We start from the raw sequence: 23582 nt of genomic DNA on the forward strand, positions 1-23582 counted from the left end.
TTGGTGTGGCGTGGATACCTTTGGTCCTGCAGAGTCAGTTCTCTTGCCTGTGCTGGTTCGGAACTCCGACCCTAGTGGAGGACGCTGTCTTCCTCTCCCCGGACCGCTGTCCCCTTCATACAGATGAACAGCCTGGCCTGTGGCTGCCTGCCCTGTCCCCTGGGGCAAATCCATCCCTGCAGAGCTCTTTCACACTCCACTCATCTGGTCAGTTTTGTCCTCCCCTCCACCCCAGCGCTTGGTCTGTGAATCTTTAGGGCACTTAGCCCTTGCCATCACTCCCATCATCCCTTGGGGCCTCATCTGATCTGTTCTCTGAGATCATAAGCACCTCAATACTGTCCTAGTCTGAGTCATCTGCGGATAGCTCATACGGCCTGCCACAGGGTCCGTGCTCCATGAAAAAACATTTTTTTCAAGCAAAGTACATATTTGCAGAGTGAGGAGAGGCAGCTTGCTCATTTTGGCCATCTCTCCAGATTTAAGACCAGTGCATCGTGGCACGGCATGGTGCCCGGATGAGCATTTATGGCTCTCTGCATAATCCTTCCTGAAGAGGAAGAAAGGTAATCCACCCTGCTGTTAGGGGTTGAGTTGTCACCCCCCCCCCCCGCCAGTACCTTGAATGTGACTGTATTTGGAGAAAAGACCCTTAAAGGGATAATTAAGGTAAAAGGAGGTCCTGTGGGCGAGCCCTAAACCAACACGACTGGTACCCTTGAAAGAAGAGGCGATAAGGACACAGGGGAGACGGGACACCTGGGAGGTGAGGACCCAGGGAGGAGGCGGCCATCTGCAAGCCAAGGAGAGAGGACTCAGAAGAAACCAGCGTGCTGATCTGAATCTCAGACTTCTAGCCTCCCAAACTGTGAGAAAATAAATGTTTCTCGTCCAGGCTACAACTCCAGGCGTGTGGCTCCAAAACCCGAACTTTTCTCTGTGAGCGGCTGTGTTTGGGCAGCAGGGGAGACTGTCTGTCAACCCAGGGATGGGACAGGCAGTATTTCTCCCGAAACCCTTCGGGCAATTTAACAATAACTTTAAAAACCTGACATTTGTGAGGTGCTCCAGTGATAATTGCTTAGGGAGCACTTTACTTGGGTTATCTTAATTAGCCTTCACACCCTCTCTTTTATCATTGAGAAAATGAGGGCACAGAGAGGTTAAGTAATTTACCTCAGTCACACAGCTAATAGGTGGTTTAGTCAATTTTGCTCTCATGGTGCCTCTGAAGTATCACACGCGGAGATTGACAGGCTCGGCTGAGGTTTCCTGGCAGTGATCTGACAAGGTCACTGGTCTCGGGTCTGCCACTAGTGACCTGGGTGACCTTGGGCACATCACATCTGGATGTTTTCTCCCAGTAACCTCAGGGATTGGATGAGAAAGTATCTAACACCCCTGATCGTCTCACTCTGAGGTTCTCAGTGCCAGGCCCAGTGCCAGAGGTAGGGATTATATGCTCAGCATGGCCTGGCACAGGAAAGGAAAAATCCCTCTGATGTCATCCTTGGCCTCTGCCCACACCTAAGGTGGCAGCCCTGGGTCGGCCCGACTTGGCCATTTGGACCTCTAGCATGGCAGTTTGCTCCTTCCCTACAAAATTAACTTTTTCTTTCAAAAAAAATTTTTTTTAATGTTTATATTGAGAGAGCACGAGCAGGGGAGGAGCAGAGAGAGAGGGAGACACAGAATCCGAAGCAGGCTCCAGGCTCTGAGCCGTCAGCACAGAGCCCGACATGGGGTTCGAAGTCACAGACTGCAAGATCATGACTTGAGCCAAAGTCAGACGCTCAACTGACTGAGCCACCCAGGCTCCCCCAGAATTAATTTTTTCAATAAGGTGGAAATTATCTCCTCCCCGTGCCAGGGCCCATTCTCGATCTTTTAAGGAGGTGGGCTTTGAGTTAGATCCCTTGAACCGTTTGGGGTAAGTGTTGCTGGGGAGTGATTTAATGTGTTTCCTTCCTCTGGGTGAAACAAACGTGGCCTACTGCGGCCTTATTCATGCCAGAGAGAAACCAGCCACGGCGGCAGAAGCTGGGGAGCCCAGGTTGAGCCAAAGACTGCTGCATCCTTAGCCTGCTCTTGTTTCCACATCCCGTTTGACCCAGGTAGATGGCAGGTGAGGATAAAGGCCAGGACAGCGGGATGGCATCGTCCGGGGTTCTGCAGGCTGAAGATGGGGCATAAGAACAGGAAGGAGGTTGGCTGGGCTGCCTGTGGGCACTCTCAGGGACCTGGTTTTAACCTCCGATAGCCCAGCTCCTGGTCTGTCCTCATAGGGCTTTAGTGATTTTAGTGACCTCATTAGAGGCAAGTTTACTTAACGTATCTGTAATGGATTTCAGAACCAGAAAAGTACTAAGTGTCAAGTTTCTAGTTCCCCCACGGCCTGCTTATGACCTCCATAGTTCCAGAATCCCAAGCTCTGACTCTAGCATTCAGGGCCGAGAAGAGGCCCTCAGGTCCCAGTGGGTGAATGGACACAGAGCAGGTCTGATTGCTGTGGACGCGACTGTCCATTATCACCTGGTCTGTGCTGTTGTGGGCTGCATCAAGGGTTATTATTCTCTTTATTTGTTATTCATTGATTTATTTTTTTGAGAAAGAGAGAGAGAGAAAGGGAGAGAGAGAGAATCCCAAGCAGGCTCCACCCCATTGGCTCAGAGCCTGATGCGAGGCTCTGACCCATGAACCGCAAGAGGTTGACCTGAGCTGAAACCAAGAGTCAGATGCTCAATAGACTGAGCCACCCAGTTATTATTCTTGGTGTTCTTGGGAACTGGCTGGGGAATTGGCAGGGCTAATGTGCTTTTTCCAATGGGGACATTGAGGCAAGAGAGACCAAAGTGATTTGGCCAAGGTCACATAGCACACTGTCCAGTGAGAAAACAAATTAAGGGCTGGTTCTCCATTCAGTAACCACCCCCGCCCCCCCGCCCCCCGCCGACTTCAATACCTTAAAGTAAGGCATTCAAACTACTGATGGAGTATAGGCTGATTTTCAGTTGAATATCTATGACTTACAAAAAAAATTAAAACTTGTACAAAATTTTAAACATTTAAATGTGCACCAAAGGAAAAAAAAAGCTAGTACATGGAACTTGTGATTTCATTATTGCTTAACAGGACGCTAAGTTTAATAAAAAGTCAGGACAGGGTCAATAATAATATTACAACCGGCAGACAACTCGAAGGTGGTGAATTGTGGGAAAGACTGCATAAGCAAGTTTGGGTTGGGTTTATGTCACCTGGCATTAGGACAGTTTTGAATAATACATGTCCCATTTCAGCCTAAGGCTACCTCTTCTCATGTAACAAATGTGGGTTCCTAAATATTTATTCATATGAAACATTTAGATATATGATTGTGATTTGTATTCACAAAAGATGGTCATTAACTAAAGACAATCTTAGTACATATTTTTTTAAAGCAAAGAGCTCTTTTATATAGTCTCCAGTTTCTTTCAAAACCAAATTTAGACTTTTTTTGCAAATTTAGACTTAAAAAAAATTTTTTTTAATGTTTATTTATTTTTGAGACAGAGTGAGACAGAGCACAAATGGGGGAGGGGCAGAGAGAGAGGCAGACACAGAATCTGAAACAGGCTCCAGGCTCTGAGCTGTCAGCACGGAGCCCGACACAGGGCTCGAACCCATGAACCGTGAGATCATGACCTGAGCCGAAGTCAGGCACTTAACCGACTGAGCCACCCAGGTGCTTCAACAAATTTAGACTTTTAAACCATGACTTCTGTTATCCAGCATTTGGATAACCAGAGACTGCTCTTTTTTTAAAGTTTATTTATTTTGAGAGAGAGAGCATGGACGTGTGTGCTAGTGGGAGAGGGGCAGAACGAGAGAGAGAGAGAGAGAGAGAGAGAGAGAGAGAATCCCAAGCAGGTTTCTCGACAGCACAGAGCCCGATGCAGGGCTTGATCCCACAACCTACAAGATCATGACCTGAGCCAAAACCAAGAGTCTGATGCTGAACCAATGAGCCACCCAGGCGCCCAGATAACCAGAAACTTCTTAATTGGCACCTGAATAACTTTAGCACAATGGCAGTTAATACATTTAATTGTTGGAAAGATCTTAGCACCTAATGTGCTATAATAAAGAGTGTTCTATTTGACATCCATTTCCCAACCAATAATAAATACTCTTGTCTAGAGGTAACTAAGGGGGACATTTTAGATCTAACTCGTTCCAATAAACCTGTCATAGTTTTGTTTTATTTCATATCTATCTATCTATCTATCTATCTATCTATCTATCTATCTATCTATCTTGAAGTGGAGATCACCGCTTGTAACACGGGACTCAACATTTTTAGGCCAGAATAGTCTCTTCTGCCTTGTGAGCAACGGTGTCCATATTTTCTGAGCCAAAAATCAGGATATGCATTTGAATATTTGAAATCAGGATTTCGCTTGATTGTCACCTTAGATCTGAATTGGGACTCTAGGGTCTCATTCTCAAATTTGTTGATGTGCTTATACAAATCAAAAAGATTTTTGTGATAAAATATATTGGCCCTACCTCCTGAGACGTATTTTCTCTTTTTAGTTTCCTTCCAAATATCTTAGCTCCTATGTTCCCAATACGATGTGTGTATGGGGTTTCCCCACCACCAAACGATTCTCTGACACCAGCTGGGTATTCTGCAGTTCAGGTCAATACTGACACTGTCTACGTGGAGATAAGATCAGATCCCACAGGAGAAGGGCTCAGTCCTACAAGACACCCCCTTGCCTCAGAGATAAGGTCAGATCCCACAGGAGAAGGGCTCAGTCCTGCAAGATATACACACCCCCTTCCCTGCCCCAGAGATCCCACAGGTTAAGGGTTTAGTCATTTAAGACAGCTTCCCCCAACGCACACACCAAATTCAGACGCCTCTGACTGGCTACAGATTGGAGGTTCCAGTGACCCCACTCCTTAGGTTTGACTAATCTGTTACAGCGGCTCACAGAACTAAAAGGATGTAACTCAGGAACAGCCAAATGGAAGAGATGCGTAGGACAAGGCATGTAGAAAGAGCAAAGAGCTCCCTTGCCCCCTAGGAGCATGCTACTCTCCCCAAATCTTCATGTGCCCACCAACTGGAAGCGCTCTGAACCCCATCCTGTAGGTTTTTAGGGACGCTTCATCACATAGGCGCCATTGATCAAATCATTGGCTATTGGCCACTGATCAACCTCCGGCCCTTGTTCCCTTCCCGGAGGTCAGGGGGTAGGACTGAAAGTTCCCACTTTCTAATCATGTGGTTATTTCCCTGGCAACCTGCCCCATCCTTAGGTGCTTTCCAAGAGTTCCCTCATTAACATAAACCCTCTTTGGGCAGAAAGGGGCTTGTGAATAACAAGACGCCTTTTTCTCTCGTAAATTCCAAGAGATTTAGGAACTCTGTGCTAGGAACGTAGGTGACCGAATCTATATTTCTTACCATCAATCACAATATCATACTCCTTTATTAATATAACGGTGTTAAATCAGGGGCCCTTCCCATCCCATCCCCCAAATTCCTAACAAACAACAGAATAGTTGCCTGTGTTACCTGTGGAAGCAAGTAGCTTTGTGACCTGAGCAAATGGTGGATGTTTACTGCCTGTTCTAGTTTCTATTGCCGTGTAACAAAGCACCCTACAATTGAGTGATGTAAACGGTAACAGCCCTCCCTTCTGCTCAAGAGTCTGCAATTTGGTCAGTGCCCGACAGGTGCAGCTGGCCTCTGCCTCCACCCGGTGTCAGCTGGGACGGCTCAACCTGGACCCTGGTGCAGAGCCACTTCCAAGATGGCTCCTTCCTGTGGCTGGCGAGTTAGGCCGGCTGTTCTCCGTCCGTGGGGCTGCTCGGGCTTCCTCAGAGCGCGGTGGCTGGGTTCCAAAGTGAATGTCCCAAAGAAACAGGAAGGAGCAGCTGCCAGTTTCTTACAGGCCGGACTGGACGCTGGCTTAGTTGTGAAGTTGTCGCCATCGGTCAAGCAGTCACCGAGTCTGCGTTTGGGGGTAAGGGACAAAGATCCCGCTTCTTGAAGCGAGCAGTGTCAGACGTTCTGGGGGCCATGTTGAACCACCAGCACTGGTCTCACAGAAAGGGAGCATCTTTCCTTCTCACAGACCTTCTCCCTTCACGCATCTTCACTGAAGATTTCACAGTCTTTTGTGGCGGGATGAAGAAGGAAATGTTTATAAAACCCTGTTTGTTTCGTTTGAACTCAGTTATAGTGAGTGTTTTGTGTAAAGTCCCTTTTATTTAAAAAAATTTTTTTTTTTAACATTTATTTATTTTTGAGACAGAGAGAGAGAGAGCATGAACAGGGGAGGGGCAGAGAGAGAGGGAGACACAGAATCCGAAACAGGCTCCAGGCTCTGAGCCGTCAGCACAGAGCCTGACGTGGGGCTCGAACTCACGGACCCTGAGATCATGACCTGAGCCGAAGTCGGATGCTCAACCGACTGAGCCACCCAGGCGCCCCAAGTCCCTTTTATAGTGTAGCCCTTCAACAAGTGGCTTCCCCTTGTCACGGGTATGGGGGGGCTTCTTCACTTAATAACCACTCCCAGAATTCACTGAGATGAGGGCGCGCAGGCCCTTGGCTCTCCTGGCTGGGGGCCTTCCCCCGCATGGCATCCATGCTTACCGGCCTTCTCAGAGCCTGCCATGACAAGGGGCGCTATGGAGATGAATCAGGAGACACCCCACCCCTGTGCCCACCCTCAGGAGCCCAGCGTGTGTGTCGTAGCTGGAAAGCAACGACCTCAGTGTCACCTTTTCTCACAGTGCCCTCTTCAGCTGGCGGAACACAACAGGCCGTGCCCTGCAGGCGACATTGGCTACTTCTCTCTACCTTTCTGGGCTCTTGAGTTTAGAATGGGCCCTGGCCTGGGAAGGCAGACGTGAGGTCCGGCTCCCCATTCTGTCTTCCTCATCCGTAAAGCAGGGAACTTGTTCTAGTCCTGGGGTTAGCAAGGCTGTGGCCCACAGACCCAAGCTGGCCCAACGCCTGCTTTTCCAAGTGATGTTTTACGGGAACACGGTCACACCTATTGCTTTAAGTGTCTGTGACTGCTTCTGGCTAGTGGCAGCGGAGACCCTATGGCCTAAAATAGTTACTCTCTGGCACGTTACAGAAAGTTTGTGGACCCCTGGTCCAGAATAATGGTTTTCAAACTTCGTTCTAGGCACAAAGTTCTTTCTTCAAATAGCTTTGAAGTTTTTATTTTAGGCAATTCGTTTAATAGTTACCACATGCCAAGCACTGTACCAAGTGCTTTAACGTTATTGACTAGTTTAATCCTGATAAAAATCCAAGAAATGAGTATTATGTAAAAAAAATTTTTTTTAATGTTTGTTTATTTTTGAGAGAGACAGAGGGACAGAGCACGAGCGGGGGAGGGGCAGAGAGAGAGGGAGACACAGAAATCCGAAGCAGGTTCCAGGCTCTGAGCTGTGAGCACAGAGCCCGACACGGGGCTCGAACCCACAAGCCCTGAGATCATGACCTGAGCCAGAGTCGGACGCTTAACCGACTGAGCCACCCAGGCGCCCCTGAGATGAGTATTATTATCAGCCCCATTGTTCAGAAGAGAAAATTGAGACAGAGTTCGCAGAGAGGTTAAGTAACTTGCATAAGGTCACACAGCTAGGAAGTGGCAACAGCAAGACTCAAAGTCAGCAGTCTGGCTCCAGAGTCGATGTGCTTACCCACTGTTCCATGTTGCTGCTCACTGATGGTCTCCTGTGGAAACTGGGTAGAGCAGGGGCAGCTGGTAGAACTGATGTGGGGGTGATCAGCATCTTCCCCTTATTCCTTGGCTCCTCTCTCTGCAGCCTACAGGGCCCTCGGACCATATCTGATGACCTTAGGAGGCTGACAGGTTAGCAGATTAGTAGGGTCCTATGCTCGTAGAGGGGACTTTAGCTTCTTTCGTTTTCAGTAGGATGAATTGGCCCGGGTTGTTGGGAACTCAGGCCGGCCAGGACTTGGAGAGAATGTTATTCCCTGGGAACGAGGACTCCAGGCAAACACCATTTCTAGACGATCGTAATTATGCCCAATAAAAATGAGTGCTCTGAGACCCAGGTCCCCATCTCAGAACAGTAACTGGAAGAAGGCATCTTTCAATTAATTGCAATGCCCCCAAACAAGTATTAAAACCAGTAAATCTATTTGGAGCCAGTTCCCAGGGCCAGAGTGATTTACCTCTGAATGGAGCCATAAAATTCAGCAAGGGCGCACTTCCCACGCAGAATGTCACCTTCCCAGCTCCCTCCCGCCAGCAACTGGTAACTCCTCCTGCTGGGGGTGTTAGGCAGCGTTTCTTGGGGAGAGGGGAGCCTGGGGCTGGGGGTGGGGTGGGGCAGGGGGGCCCTTGGGGGCCTTCCATGTATGCAGAGTAGCTGTCTGGGTTGAGCCCCCCTTTCCCACAAGTGGGGAGTCTTCAGGGATGAACTGTGACTCCTCAGAGCAGGGGAGGTGAGGGTGACTCACTTTTACTGCCAGTGGAAAGCTGACCTTGATCTTGGTGGTGGTTTGAAGGTGACTGGAGTCTTGAGGGAGTTTATTCTTTAGTGTTTTCCTGGTCTCAACAATGGTATCTATTCAGTTTGGTGACGTAAGAGGATTCCTGATTCTTAGTGGTCCCCCGCCCACGTCCTTGGCCCGTAGCTCCTCTGCCCTGTACAGAAGGGTCTGTCCTATTCTGAGGTTCCTGCTGCCACTGCCTTCTCTCCTAGATTTGTGTCCCTGCCTGCCTCACTGGGGCTTGGGACCCCCGAGGGTGTATGGGGTGGGCTGTTTCCAGGTGCTCCCCTCCTGCCCCGGGGTCCCTGACACTAACTTCTCCCTGAACCAGCAGCACACTGCTCCCCTTGACCCCCCCAAAATGATGAAAGAAGCTTCCTAACAACCAGGAATCCCAGTCCCTTCTCTGCTGGAGATTCTTGATTTGGGGGAAAGGCGTTCAAAAAATCTTCAGATTTTTGGGGTGGGGGGGCGCCTTTCAGGCCACTCTTTGCTCTCCCTCGGTTTATCCAAACTGGGATTTTTCCTTGTTCTCATGAGCCACCTCTTGAGAAATGCTCCCTCCCTGTGCTCCTGCTGTCTCAGGCATGACCAGATTGGTCCTTGGGAGTCCCACAGGCCCAGAATGTCCCAGAGCGAAACGGGATTTTGTGGGAGGCAAATGCTTTGCCTGCTGCATGGAAGGCAAGCCGGGACCTCGCAGGCCTGCGGGGTGATACCGCCCATGTGGGGATGACCACAGGTCAGTGCCACAGTCCTGGGGCAGCTCCATGTGCTACAGACGGCCCCCTCCAAGGCCTTGACGAGGGTCCCCAAAGCCTGGCTCTCCTCTAGCATACTTCATCAGCTTAGGTTTTTCATTTGTTTCAAGTCCTGTTTATGGCCGATGTCCCCACTGTTTTCCATAGATCCCAAGCTCGAGCTCCGCAGCTCTGCTGTGTCACCACGGAGTGTCTCTTTTTAGTTTGCCCTTCCCCGCTGTCGAGGGCTTTTCCGTCCCTTCCCCTACAGGAAACAGCTGAGAAATCACCAGGATTGTCACACCCTTAAATAACACCAGCTGCCACTCATCTGTGTTGTATTTTATGAATTTGCCAAGTGCTCTCCTGCCTCCTGTGTGGAGTGGGTAGGTATTATTATTGTCACTCTACGTAGATGCTCAAAGAGATTAAGTCTCACGTAGGACTTTGCAGCTGACAGCAGAAACAGAGGCCACATCCTCTCACTTTCAATCTTGTGCTCTTTCTACCTCATCACGGAGCCAGCCACAGACACCAGGGACAGATGGGTCTTGAGCTTTACTTCTGTAAAATGGGGTCATCGTACTGCCTATTTCGTGTGCTTAGGACAGTGCCTGCTGACAATGCTTATCAGCTCTTAGGAGGAGTAGTAGGATCCCCATTGTGTGCTTTGGGGGACAGGCAGATCGCATGGCTCGGGCACACCACCCAGAAATGCAGATAAAACCCTTGCCCGGAGAACCGTCGTGCAAGGTGGGAAGATTGGGTCCGCGTGTGTGGCTGTCCTGCACCTGTGTCTCTTGGTCCAGCCTCCTGAGGTCACTCCCTTTCCTCTGCCAGGGCAGGTCAGCCAGCAGCCGAAGGGCTGTCATGAGGCAGCTTATAGAGCTGAACTAACAATTCTTTGTGGGAACACGGTACCCTTGAGCCAGGGATCTTGGTGTGCTCTGTGCACCTTTTAACCTCAGCAGGGCTGCCAGCCCATTTTACAGACTGAGGCTGTGGCCACCGGGCATTCTGGCCCCCAGCCTTGCCCGGTGTGCTACCCTCTCTGTGTCACTAAGAGCGCGCGCGCACACACACACACACACACACACACACACACACACAGGTTCAACCCACCAACAGGCAAGTGTGTGGTGTGTAAAGGAAGGGGAGTTCACTCATTTATTGAGCCAGTATGCACTGCACTATCCCAAGCCCCATTCTAGCTGCGGGGGGTGAAGCTGTGGGCAGGACTGACCCCCTCCTGGAGCTCTCTGACCACAGATGAGGCCATGCTATGGAGGGGAATAATGCAAGGCCAAGGGCCAGGCGTCTGGGAGAGGAGTGGTGACCGGAGGGTGGTAAGGGCAGATCCCGGAGGAAGTGGGGGGTATCTGGGAGAGCCCGGGAGCATTGTCTGCTTGAGGAGCTCAAGGCCACTGGGGCTGGAGGGCAATGAGCAAGGGGGAGAAGGTGGCCAACTGGCAGCGAGGTCCTAGGGGCCAGATCTTGGGTGGACTTGGAGGAACTTGGACTCAATAGTAATGTAGGAAGCCTCTGGAGGCTTTGAAGGGTATGATCTGAAACCAGGGGGGGCTCGGATTATTACCTGGGGTGGGAGCTCTCCCTTCCAACCTGGCCCAAGGCTGTGATTTGAGAACCACCAGCATTTCCTGCATTTCTGGCTTATCCCAGAGCCTCCTGCCTGGAACCCTCGAGGAAGCCTGTCCCCATTCTGGACCCTGCAGTGGTCCGGTAGGGGCTGATGTAACCCTCCCCACAATGCTGAGCCCCAGCCACCGCGGCTGTGTGCTTTTGCAGAATTTCCTCTCCCGACTGTGAGCTCCGGGAACGCCAGTCCATCTTTGTACCCCTCTCACTGAGCGGCACATAGTAGGCCTCCCCAAAGTTGGTAGGAGGAGAGGAGGTAAAACCCCAGCCTAGGTCTTGTGACTGGGCACCCCCCTCAGGGGAGGCACTTAGAAGAGAAAGAGTTATTATCCGGGCCTGGAAGGGTTTGTGTGTGGGGATTGCCCTCTCGAGGGTCAGGAGGGGAGAGGCTGGTTCAGCCGTGACGCAGCAGGGACATTAGGGATGGCCTTCCCAAACTGTGGGCCGTCACCCCATTCCACTGCTCCATTTTGATGGTGATAGTTGGGATGTCAGCTGCCGCCTCGGGGCCAGCCTCTTCCTCTCACACGCCCCTTTGAGAGGTGTTTCCCTTTGTGTCATCCAGAAGGAAATGACAGCTTTGGGAAAGCTGCAGAAATCCCCTCGAGGATCGGATCGCTGTGGCTGGATGAAAAGACAGGGACTTTTGGGAAGGGATGAAGAACACTGGATCCCAAAGGACAGGGCTTCCTGGCACTCCTCTCTGGCGAGCAGTGCCTCACCGCCAGGAACCCACCTAGGTCAGGGCCTGGCTGAGAGACTGCGGATTTGGATTTGGATTCAATCATTAAATTTTTTTTAAAAGTCTAGGAAACAGAGTTAATAGTCTCATTTATTCAACAGACGTACTCAATAAGTAATATTGAGCAGCATCTATGTATCAGAGTTTTGTTTTGTTTTTTTCTAGAAGCAAGAAATACAGCCAGTGAACAAAAGAGACAAAAATTCTTGCCTTCATTGTCTAGTCTTATAACAGGGGGTCATCTTTAAAGAAAGACCCATGGAATCTTTCAATAGTAACACCTGGAGTTCATGTAGGCATTGGTTTGAGAACCATTAGCTTTGGGGGCACCTGAGTGGCTTAGTTAAGTGTCCAACTTCAGTTCAGGTCATGATCTCGCGGTTCGTGGGTTCGAGCCCCGCATCCCCGTTTCGGGCTCCGTGCTGACAACTCAGAGCCTGGAGCCTTCTTCAGATTCTGTGACTCCCTCTCTGTGCCCCTCCCCTGCTCGCACTCTGTCTCTCATTCTCTCTCTCTCAAAAATAAATAAACATTAAAAAAAAAAAAGAATCATTAGCTTTGTGATACAGAGGCAAGGATGGTGGGGCAGTCAGGGTGTCCAGGGAAACAGGAACAGTGCCATTTGGAGGCCAGTCGGACAGGGTGGACATCCAGTACTCCTGCGATATGGCGGTGTTGGGGGTGAGAATGTTTACAAAGTTGAACTCGTAAATAGCTATTTCTGAACATGTTGATGTTGCGGAGGTAACTTCTCCACCACTGGTGTTCTGTTGGATCGGGATATTGAGTCTTTTCTTTTTGCCCTGGTACATCGGGCTGGTGGGAAGATGTGTTCCCTGCTCTAGGGACTAATACGGTTAAGCAATTTGCAGACGAAACACAGGTAGGTCTGTTCGGAGTCACCTCATGTGGCTGGGCGCGAGAGCTCTGGAAAGAACTCAATGAGAGCAGTCAGGGAAGGCTTCCCGGAAGAGGCGGCGCCTGTTCAGAAAGAAATGGGCAAGATGTTCTCGGGGGTGGTGACATGTGAGCATGGCTTGCGTTCTTTGGGCAGTCTGACTGGTCTGTGACAGCGGAGTTGGTGATGGTGGGACTGGAGGTTTGAGGGAAGGGGATAGTGCCGGCCAGCAGGGGCTTGGCTGGTCCACAGAAGGTTTTGCAGCAGCGAGTGACCAGATAATGGGGATGGTTTGAGTACTTAGGGTGTCAGTGAATGATGGGAGGGAGCAGAGGAATGTGAGTCCCGGGAGCCAGGGTCCTATCGAACAAGTCGCGGGGACACAGATAAATCCGTCACTCCTTCTGTGCCTCAGTTTACCTCATCTGTAAGATGAAAATAAGATTTTTTTACTCCTGGCTACTTCACAGATTCATTGTGAGTCTCAGCTTTAAGAATATATGTAACAATGCTTAAACCAAAAAAAAAAAAGTGAAGTGTTAATTCAAGACAGAAATCCAGGCTATGGTGTCAGGATCCCCTTCTCACTTCGGCTTTCTGTACCTGGGAGACCGTGAGAAGCGACAGAGAAATCTCCCTTGCTGCGGGTAAGTGACATCGGCCACGCAGCAGCGGGCCAAGGTGAGGGCGAAGCGAACTCGCCAGCACGCTGCCGACCTTTGCCATGTGATCCTCACTCAACCCCCTGAGGGAGGGAGACGTAGAGGACCCTGAGCCCCGGCTGGCTGCGGTCGCCAGCCGGGGTCACCCAGCTCAGCAGCGGCAGAGTGGGACGGATGAGACAGGGCGCGGGCAGGCTCTCCTGTGTCAGTCTGCAAGGGCTCTGCGGCCACAGAGAGCCACAGGCCGGGGGGCTTACACAGCCTATTCACGTGCTCACGATTTCTGGAGCCTGGAAGTCCCAGATGACGGGGTCAGCGAGGGCGATTTCTCCTGAGGCCTCTCTCTTTGGCTTATGGATGGGCACTTTCTGCTGTGTGCTCACAGGGCCTTCCCTCTGTATGTGTCTATGTTCTGATCTCCCCTTCTTAGAAGGAGACCAGTCCCAATGGATTAAGGCCCACCCTAGTGACCTCATTTGTACCTTAACTCCCTCTTGAGAGGCACCCTCTCCAAATGCAATCCTGTTCTGAGGTGGCAGGAGTTAGGGCTTCGACATACGAATGGGGGAGGAGGGGGACACAATTTGGCCTACAACACTTGCGTTTGGAATTTCTAGAGTGTGCCCTTTTGAGGGGAAAGGCACACTCCTGGGGGCCCAGGGAGGGAGGGCCCGGCTCCTGGCGACTGCCATAGACTCAATGTGGGAGGGGGGCACCCTTGAGAGATGACAAGGAGAACAGACACCGATGAGTGAGGTGTTTAGGTGCCCGGCAAACTTGAATTAGATTCACACAAGTAAACTGCATAAACAAAAAACTCCCTGAATTTCAAAAAGGCTCAATGAACTTGCTTTATAAAAGATTTCATAACAGGTTTCCTTTACATACTGAACCTCACTAGTGTACCTCAAACGTGATTTGAGGGGCGCCTGGGTGGCTCTGTCGGTTAAGCATCTGACTCTTGATCTCAGCTCAGGTCTTGATCTCAGGGTCATGAATTCAAGCCCCACATGGGGTTCCACGCTGGACGCGAAGCCTACTTAAAAAAAAAAAAGTGATTTGATTTAACGCCATGTGATTAAGGTACTACGTTTTCAGAGCCTCGCCATTAAAAGCAGGAGGGACGGCCTATAATTAAGATTTTGCTGAACCTTCTTCTCCAAAGACCAGTTGAGCTCACAAGAGCTGACTACGAAAGCGGCCGAGGCACTCATGGGCCTCTGGGCCTGTCTGCTCTAGCTGAGTGTGTGCAGGGATCTGACTGGGCTTGGTGGGGGGGCACCCCCGACCACCTGGCCCCTGCCTGGGGCTGCGTCCTGCCTCCTGCTGTCCTAGGAGCCCGCCTCAGATCAGTGCCAGCCGCAACTCAACCTAGTCCTTCTAGACCTGTCGCTTGGGGGCAGGGATACTGACCCCCTATCACTTTAGAAGGCAGGGAGACAAACCAGGGAATCTGGAGTGTTGTCCAAACCTCATGTTAGCAATTTCAACCTGTAAACATTGGACTCCCCTCACCAGAAGCTGTAAACGCGGCCAAGGTGACTGACTAACTCCCAGTCCTTCCTGTAAGCGGAGCACATTGCCCCGCACGGAGTGGAGAGGGGAGGAAGCAGAGATCAGAACGAGGCCCCTTACCCCGGCGGGGGGGCCACTGTGGGGCTCAGAGGGGAGAGTGTGTGTGCCCAGGAAAGAAGGTGGGTGACCGATCCATTTGCAGGGAAGCACATCATGATTCTCAGAGCGTAAAAGCCAGCAATTTCTGGAAAAGGAGAACACTTTTGCAATCTGAGGCAGAGGAGACTGGGGTTTAACAAAGCCATTTGCCGGCTGGGTGTTAGATTCTGAGTCTGTCAAGGACAGACTTCATCAATATTGAGAACCTACCACCTACCGGGCATTGTGCTACGTCCTGAGCAGGCAGTCCTCTGGCCAGAGAGCCTTCACATGGGGTTGTAGAAGGTCCAGTACTTTGTCCCTGCCCTGAAGGGGTAGATGGACCGGGGGAGGAGACGGACATTGGCACACTGAGAAAGCAGGAGCCTGGGGCCTGTGGGTTTCTGGAGGGGTCCTGGTCCAGCTTGGGGAAGTCAGGGAAGGCTGTTTATGGAATGACTGAGTATCTTTTTTTATTAAGGTTTTTTTTTTTAATGTTTGTTTATTTTTGGGGGGGGGGGGAGAGAACGTGAGTGGGGGAAGGGCAGAAAAAGATAGGGACACAGAATGCAACGCAGGCTCCAGCCTCTGAGCTGTCAGCTCAGAGCCCGACGCAGGGCTCAAACCCACGGACCATGAGATCATGACCTGAGTCAAAGTCAACTGACTGAGCCACCCAGGCACCCCAAGGACTGAGTATCTTGAGAGTTCAATCAAAGGGTGCAGGGGGAGGGGTCAGTCTGGCCAAGAGGTGGGGAGAGGAGTGCTTAAGGCAGACGGCACGTGATGTGCAAAGGGCTGGTGGTGAGAACGTGCATGTGGCTGGGTGTGAGTCAGGTACTTCTTGGGACACAGACCTCGGGGGTGGGGGGTGGGGGCGGGAGGTGAGGAACAGGGCTGGAGAGATGAGCACGGGCCAGAGTGCAGGCCACACAGGTGGAGGTGAGTCAGCTGGACGTGTCCCAGGTTCTTTGCAGATCCCCTGGGCTGGGGACCCCAGTTCTGGGCGGTCTGGAAGATTCATTCTTTGATTCTGCTGTGACGTTTAGATGGCCTCCTTGTCCTTTTCACCAGGATGCCTGGTTATTTTCTGAGCGGTGGCTGCCTCTACCCCTTCAGGCCAACGCAGAGCCTGGCAGCCTTCGTTGTTTAGGGTATATAAGCCAACTCAGGGGAACCGACCCATGTATATGGGTTCATGCCAGAGACCAGAAATAACCAGGGCTGTTTAAGATGGAGATTGCTCGTCTCTTGCATAAAAAGTAGGCTGGAGAGAGGCTGACCTGAGCTGGTATGCTGATTCCGTGGGATCTTGTCTGCTTCCACTCTCCTTTGCAGGCGGCCACTTTACTCAAGGTCACCTCATGGTCCAACGGGGCGGCTGGAGGACCAGCCACGTGGGCAGGAAGGAGGAGGAACTGGGATCAGTTTTCATTGGTCCACCCGTACCTGCAAGAGAGCCTGGGAAATGTGGTTTTGCAGCTGAGCCATTACCCAAGGTTCTGTCTGGAAGGAAGACCGGGCGAATGGATACGGAGTAGGCCACCAGCAGCCTCTGCCGTGGCCTCTTGTAAGAGTGAGTCGAGGGGGACCAGCAGCACCCTGAGAGTCTGGTTCCATATACCACCTCTTTCTCCGCAGCGCTCAGCACCGCGCGGCCCATAAGAGATGCTGTTGAAGGAGAGATGAATTGAGGCAGTGACACAGGGGGATCTCCAATTCTGCATAGCCACCAGCAAGCCCAGGTGACCAAGCATGTTGTGTTTGGATGCATCTCAGAATATAAGCAGGACTGCATGGGCCAGGGGTCTAGTCCCACTTCTTATCTTTCTTATCTTCTTTGAGCCTCAGTTTCTCCCTCTTCAAAAAGGGAATAATCCTACCCATGCAGATTTGGGACAGGGGTGAAATGAGACTATAGACTGTACAGAACTATATTCTTGTGAGTTCGTGGTGGAGATAGGTAGCTTGGGTAGCTTCTCAGACTCTCTTCTTCCCTTAGATAAAGTCTGGAAGATTAGATTACTATTCTGAGCTCAGTTGTTTATACTGGCTTCTCTCATAGTCTCTGCTACAGGCCACAGGAATCATAATATCCCCTTGTGTTTCCAGGCATCTTTCTGCCGAGGAACTCAAAGCCTTAATTATCTCTGAACCATCTAATATTCCAAGGTACAGAAGGAGCAAGAATTATTATTTCCTTCTGGAAAATGGGCACGTAACTCATCCAAGTTCAGAGCTGCAACTAAAAACTGGTCTTTTGACTCCCAAGCCCAGAATCATTTCTCCCATAAGAGTCTCTACAGACCTTTTGTTTTAAAGCAACAGATGCAACTCTACAAAATAATTCTTAGAGGCCCAGTGCACAAAACAGGGAACAGAAGGCCGCTGGCTGTCCTGCCCACAAGATACCTCCTTGGAAATTGCCCCCTACTGCCTCTGGAGGGGGAAGTAGGAGCCCCAGCCGTCCTCTTAGTTGGAGAGACAAGGAACTTGGTCAGCGTGTGACAGTGATAGATGTCACCACACCCTGGCTTGGCCCCAGCCTGGGGTGGAGACCCTCATAGTCCAGCCCCGTCTCCCAACCCAGCCGAGACTCCCAGTCTATATCCCAAACGGGTTCTCAAGTGCTTTCATGCTTGAAAAAATTATAAATTGTGTTCTAACCGCATAACTCCAGCACAAGTAACTACAATTTGTTGTCCCTTTTCCTTTTATTTTTGAATGCCTTCTATTTTCTGCCACACTTTCCAACTTTTTAATGAATCCGCCCCTGTGTCCCCATCTGCCTTCTCTGTGGTCTACATTGTCTAATAGCAATGTAATTTTTGATATTTCTCTTGAAGAGGCAATACATTTACAGAGTTCACGAATAAAGTCAAAACAGAAAGATACGCTCCAGAAGCAATCCAAATGTTTGTCGACCTATGAATGGGTAAATAAGATGTGGTATATCCATACAAGAGAATATTATTTGCCATAAAAGGTATGAAGTCCTGATACATGATACAGTGTGGATGAACTTGAGAAACATCATGCTAAGCGAAAGAAGCCAGACAAGTTACGCGTTGTATGATTCCATTTGTATGAACTATCTAGAATAGGTAAATCCCTAGAGACAGAATGAAGGTAGGCGGTTAGCAAGGGCAAGAGGAGAGGGGGGGGAAGAGGAAATCAGTGACTCAGTGGGTAAGGGGCTTTGATGTGATAAAAATGCTTTGGAACAAGTAGAGGCGGTTACACAACATTGTGAAGGTACTATGTGAATTTTACCTCAATAATTAAAAAAAGATACGCTCTGAAGTACGGAAGTATCATTCGCACTCCGTCCCCATCCACCACACCCCCCCTTCCTTCTTGTCCTACTCTCTCCTAGAAATAACAATTTTTTAAAAAACTTACTACTGAAGATTTCAAACAGTTGTAAAAGTAGACAGACTATTCTAATGAGCCCCTGGAGACCCATCACCCAGCTTTCCCAGTTATCCTCTCGTGGCCAGGCTTGATTCTTTTCTGCTGTTTGCTTGTCTACGTGTGGACTTTTTGACATGAATCCCAGACGCCATATTATTTCGCTTATAAATAAAGCAGAAAAATAAAAGATAAGAACGCTTCTTAAAAAACATAATCACAGTAGGTGGTGCCTTTAATAATTTGTTCCTTCTTTCCTATTTCTTCATGTACTACAAGGAATAAATTCTTATTTTGCCCTCTCTTACCTCAAAGGGGACATACTGAAAATGCGATCCTGTATCTTGGTCTTTCACCTATCAGAATATTCTGTAGATCTCGCCTACACCAGCACATAGTGGCCCTCTTTGCGTTTTTCCCAAGTGTGTGATATTCTCTCATTTGGTGGCATTATAGTGTATTTGCCCATCCGCTATTTCTGGATGTGTGAGTGGTCTCCTGATAGTCTGAGCTGGATGCTGCAGACTGAGGGGTCAAAGGCAAATCATACTTGGCTCCTGGCCTCAAGGAGCCTGGGCTAGGCAGATTCTCCAGAGAAGCAGAACCAGTAAAGAAAGGGTCCTCCTGGGGCCCTCTGTTCTTTTTGTGACATCTCTGTGTGGTATTTCTAGATGGTATCTTTGTGTGGCATCTCTGTGCAGTTAGTTTGACTTCCTTCTAACATGGTGGTCTGAGCGCAGCTGGCCTCTTTCAAGATGGCTGGCTCCTCTCGGAACACAAAAACAAAAGCTGCCAGACCTCCTTCAGGCTCAAGTCTGGAACAGATATAATGTCACGTTTGCTGCATTTCTGAACATCCAGTTGCACACTGGGAAGCGTGGATGATGTTCCATCCGCCTAGAGAATGTAGTGGGATGTCTGCATGCTCAGTATCATCAGACAGAGTGCTGGACTGTCTGAGGCCCAGCTCTGGGGGGTAACTTCCCATGAGACCTCGCCCAAGGCTCACTCCCCTCTCTGCATCTAAGATGGGGATGATAGAAATACCAGCCAGTCTCCTGCCTGCCTCACAGGGCTGCTGACAGGTCCAAATGAGATGACACAGTAATAGCCAGGAAAGGTGTTGGGTTCGGCCGGGTTTTGGGGATCCTCCCTCCCTGGAGCTGCCACCTTGAGATACAGAAAGTCCTGCGTCCACTGCCAGGATTCCTGGGGGCAGGATCTGGGAGCACAGGCACCCGTCGGGGTCGGTGGGTCGGGCTCGAGCCAATGGGGCGTGAGGGGCTGACTTTCGCATTGGGTGGGGGGCTTTATAGCTTTTAACTCTCGTATGCTCGTAGCAGTTTTGAAAGGTAAATGTCACTCTTGGAGCGCCTGGGTGGCTCAGTCGGTCACAAGTCAAAGCATCTGACTTCGGCTCAGGTCATGATCTTGCGGTTCGGGAGTTCGAGCCCCGCATCGGGCTCTGTGCTGACACATCAGAGCCTGGAACCTGCTTCCGATTCTGTGTCCCCCCTCTCTCTCTCTGCCCGTCACCCCGCTCATGCTCTGTCTCTGTCTCTCTCTCTCTCTCAAAAATAAACAAACATTAAACAAATTAAAAAAAAAAAAGGTAAGTGTCACTCTTGCCTCTTTGACAGATGTCCCCATGGTGACACAGCTGAGTGTCAGAGCCAGAACTCCAGCTCGGGCCTGTCAGGCTCCCAACCTCGTGCCCTTTACCCACAGAGCTGGCGCTGGCTGGGGAGAGAGACTCTTGGCAAAATACCAGAATTTTCCTTACTGTGAACACTGTCGACTTTAATTAGATTAATTTTCACTTTTTTTTTTTTTTTTTCCTTAAGGGGGTTTAAGACGATGCCGTGGGATTTTAGCAATGCACGGTGAGGAGAGCTGAGGCCTGGTGTGAGAACCTCCGAACTCGAGAATGAGTCAGAGGTGCATTTATGTATCTATGCGCCCCCCTAAGCAGTCCCCCTCGCCCCACGAGGTGGGAGGGATGGCCAGTGGAGACCCCGCCTCTCGGTCTAGCGCTGTTCTCCTGGGATGCTCTCCACTGCCCAGCCCAGGCACATCACAACTCCTGCCTGCTTGGCGTGCATTTTTATGAAAGCTGCTTTGTGCATGCATCTGCCCCGGGTTCTGGCCCCGGCTCCAAGCCCTGGTTATCTGGAATAAATAAACTGCAGCAACTACTCCTGCCGTCCTCTCCTTCTAAGGGAGACTGCCCAAGTAAGGGCGCTTGTCTGGACCAAGGCCTTCGTAAATGAGAGTGCTTTCCCAATTTCATCCCGAGAAGCCAACAGCAAACATTTGTGGAGGACCCAGGGCCTGCCAGGCGGGCCCCGAGCTGGAGAAACGTGCCTCGTAGAACAATTGGCCTCAGAGAGAGCTTGCCCGAGAACAATTGGGGCTTGTGGATGGTCTCTCGCTGACCTTGGGCAGCAGTGCCTGCATTATGCAAGACACCCAGGTGTGCCCGCTGGCCCTGGCTCGGGAGCAGGTGCGCCTGCCTTTGGGGAGCTGTGGTTGTGCGGTCACTTGCACCCTAGCTGCCCGGGGCAGCGCTGACCTTCGGAAGGGCAGACATGTGGCCGTTGGGGCTTTGCCAGGTCAGCCGCCAGCCCAGGAGAGAGGCACTTAGTAGAGCAAAGTGCTGTCTCTGCTCCTCCAGCCTGGCCATTTTTTTTTTAATGTTTATTTATTTATTTTGAGACAGAGTGACTTCCTTTATTTATTTATTTATTATTATTATTATTATTTTTTTTTTGAGAAAGACAGAGCAAACAGGAGAGGGGCAGGCAGAGAGAAGGGGGGGAGAGAGAACCCCAAGCAGGCTCCGTGCCATTGGTGCAGAGCTGGACGCAGGGCTCCGTCCCACGAACCGTGAGATCATGAGCTGAAATCAAGAGTCAGACGCTTAACCGGCTGAGCCACCCAGGGACGCTGAGGCCTGGCTGGTTTTATTGGAAAAGCAAAAACACATAAATGTTTTGCAATAATTGTGGGAGGCCAGGCTCATTGGTAACTTATAGCCTTTCTCTGAGATGAGGCTTTGTTCATCTGAGGACCTTTGCCCAATTGCCCCACCTCTCGCTGGTATCCTCATCCGGGGCTTCGCTCACTGCTGTTTGCGCTTTCCCGGTCCCTTTTCTCTGTAGGTCTCTACTTCAGCCAACACACACGCCGGAATAAGTAGGCGAAAAGCCGCCTCTGAACGGAGACTCCTGGTTTCCAGAGTCACTGTGCCAGCTGAGGCCTCGCTGTTGAATCGCCAACACTAAGTTTGTAAAGTAAAACCAAATAAAACACGGTCCCATGGAGACCCAAGTACAGGATTTGTGTATGACACAAAACAAAACAGAGGAAAATGACATAGGTAGGATTCGGTTTGCTCAACTGTACCTCTTATTTATTTATTTTATATATATATACTTTTAAAAAATATTTGTTTGAATCTTAAAAAAATTTCTTTAAATGTTTATTTATTTTTGAGAGAGAGAGAGAGAGAGAAAGAGACAGAGCACAAACAGGGGAGGGGCAGAGAGAGAAAGAGACACAGAATCCAAAGCAGGCTCCAAGGTTTCGAGCTGTCAGCGCAGAGCCCGACGTGGGGCTTGAACTCACCAGTCGTAAGATCATGACTGAGCCAAAGTCAGACGCTTAACAAACTGAGCCGCTCGGGCGCCCCAAATGTTTATTTTGGAGAGAGAGAGGGAGAGCGCGCAGGGGAGGGGCAGAGAGAGAGTGAGACAGAGGATCCAAAGCAGGCTCTGTGCTGTAGCACAGAACCTGAGGTGGGGCTCAAACTCACGAACCACGAGATCATGACCTGAGCTGAAGTTAGACGCTCAACTGACTGAGCCACCCAGGTGCCCCTCAACTGTACCTTTTACTAATTTAGACTATAATCCTTTCTCTGCTTCATAAGCTTGGTGTTTGGTGATTTCAGGGCTTGTCTTTTGTCTGGTTTTGTTTTTTGGCTTTCTTCATCGAGGGAATAGTATTCTAAAAGGTTGAAATTGCTAATTATTCTTAAAACTCTGAGAGCCGCTTATGTGGGATGTGTGATATTAGAGCCCTTCATGTTGTCAGCCACGATAGCAAATGTGCATCCAGAGCCTCTAAGAGAGTGTTATGAGAGGAATTACTAAAGAGAAATCATTGTACCTGCTTAGGAAAAGCCATTGACGAGTGAATCTGATCAGAACGTCATCTGGAAGGCGTCAGGTGGGAGGTCTGACTCAGGCATAGCGTCAGGCATGAGTCACAGCCTCTCTTCCCCTTTAGTGACCTGGGCAGAGAGGGGTCTGCCCAGGGTCCCTGTGTCATGGTCCGATACCGAGCATAGCAAACTGGCCTGGGGACTCGGACTGACTCTCGGAGTGAACTTGAGGTTTGAGACATGAGGAGAAAACCACAAACAACTGTGGCTCCAGAAGAATCCTGCCTCATCCATCCTAGACAGGGTGTTCGGGTAAAACGGAATCTGACATGTGTTCCTGCCTCAGGACCAGAGGGTGGTGACGGAGTTCGGGTTTTTGAGGCAGGTGGTGTCAAAAGCCAAATCCAGAAGGAAATGGTCTTGTTTTGGGGATCTATTACTCTTTTGCCCTCAGAGATGTTAATCCATACAGAATGTGAGGGATTGGTTCCTGAGATGTGCCCTTCTGCCTGGTTTCTCTCACACTTCCTTTTGGTCTTTCTTCATTTGTCTTCAGTCAGGTCACCCAAACATATGCCGTGGCCCTGCACGGCCCTCATCTCTGGTTCCTTCTCTGCTATTTCTTTAAAATAAAAGCTTTATTGAGATACAATTCATATACCATAACAATTCACCCTTTTAAGGTAGGTGGATTTTTGTGATTTCACTCATACGTGGAATTTAAGAAACAAGAGAATAAAGGAAAAAGACAAAGTAAGAAACAGACTCTCAACCATATAGAACAAACTGATGGTTGGGGAGGTGGGGGGGGGACGGGTGAAATAGGTGATGGGGATTAAAGAGTGTACTTGTCATGATGAGCACTGAGTAACGTATAGAATTGTTGAATTACGACATTGTACGCCTGAAACTAACATGACGCTGTATGTTAAGTATGCTGGAATTAAAATTAAAAACATAATAAGAAACTAAAATTAAAAAAGTAGGTGGGGCGCCTGGGTGGCTCAGTCGGATAAGTGTCCGACTTCGGCTCGGGTCATGATCTCACGGTTCGTGAGTTCGAGCCTCGCGTCGGGCTCTGTGCTGACAGCTCAGAACCTGGAGCTGCTTTGATTCTGTGTC

General features: G+C 50.0%; 1 protein-coding gene and 1 long non-coding RNA gene across 11 annotated transcripts in view; one reads left to right on the forward strand and one right to left on the reverse strand.

Moving 5' to 3' along the window:
* The window catches only part of CTIF (cap binding complex dependent translation initiation factor), a 293053-nt gene that overhangs the window by 11473 nt on the left and 257998 nt on the right, over window positions 1-23582 (forward strand). Inside the window, exon 2 of one of the 9 annotated variants that reach the window (XM_053902678.1) lies at window positions 21457-21674. The exons of the other annotated variants lie outside the window; for them this stretch is intronic. The gene's annotated coding sequence lies outside the window, so the exon portion shown is untranslated. The remainder of the gene's footprint in view (window positions 1-21456; window positions 21675-23582) is intronic. 9 annotated transcript variants of the gene reach the window in all.
* LOC109275738 (uncharacterized) lies at window positions 12227-16268 on the reverse strand. Of its 2 annotated transcripts, none has more exons than XR_008422285.1 (4): window positions 16168-16268; window positions 15123-15351; window positions 14138-14267; window positions 12227-12994 (listed from the first exon to the last, which is right to left on the reverse strand). It is a non-coding gene; the product is annotated as an uncharacterized LOC109275738 (long non-coding RNA). The 2 variants fall into 2 exon arrangements; XR_008422286.1 differs by having other exon boundaries at window positions 14138-14270.

The sequence above is a fragment of the Panthera pardus genome, unplaced genomic scaffold (assembly GCF_024362965.1).
Source record: "Panthera pardus isolate Hobbes unplaced genomic scaffold, ASM2436296v1 HiC_scaffold_15, whole genome shotgun sequence".
Taxonomy (NCBI): Eukaryota; Metazoa; Chordata; class Mammalia; order Carnivora; family Felidae; genus Panthera; species Panthera pardus.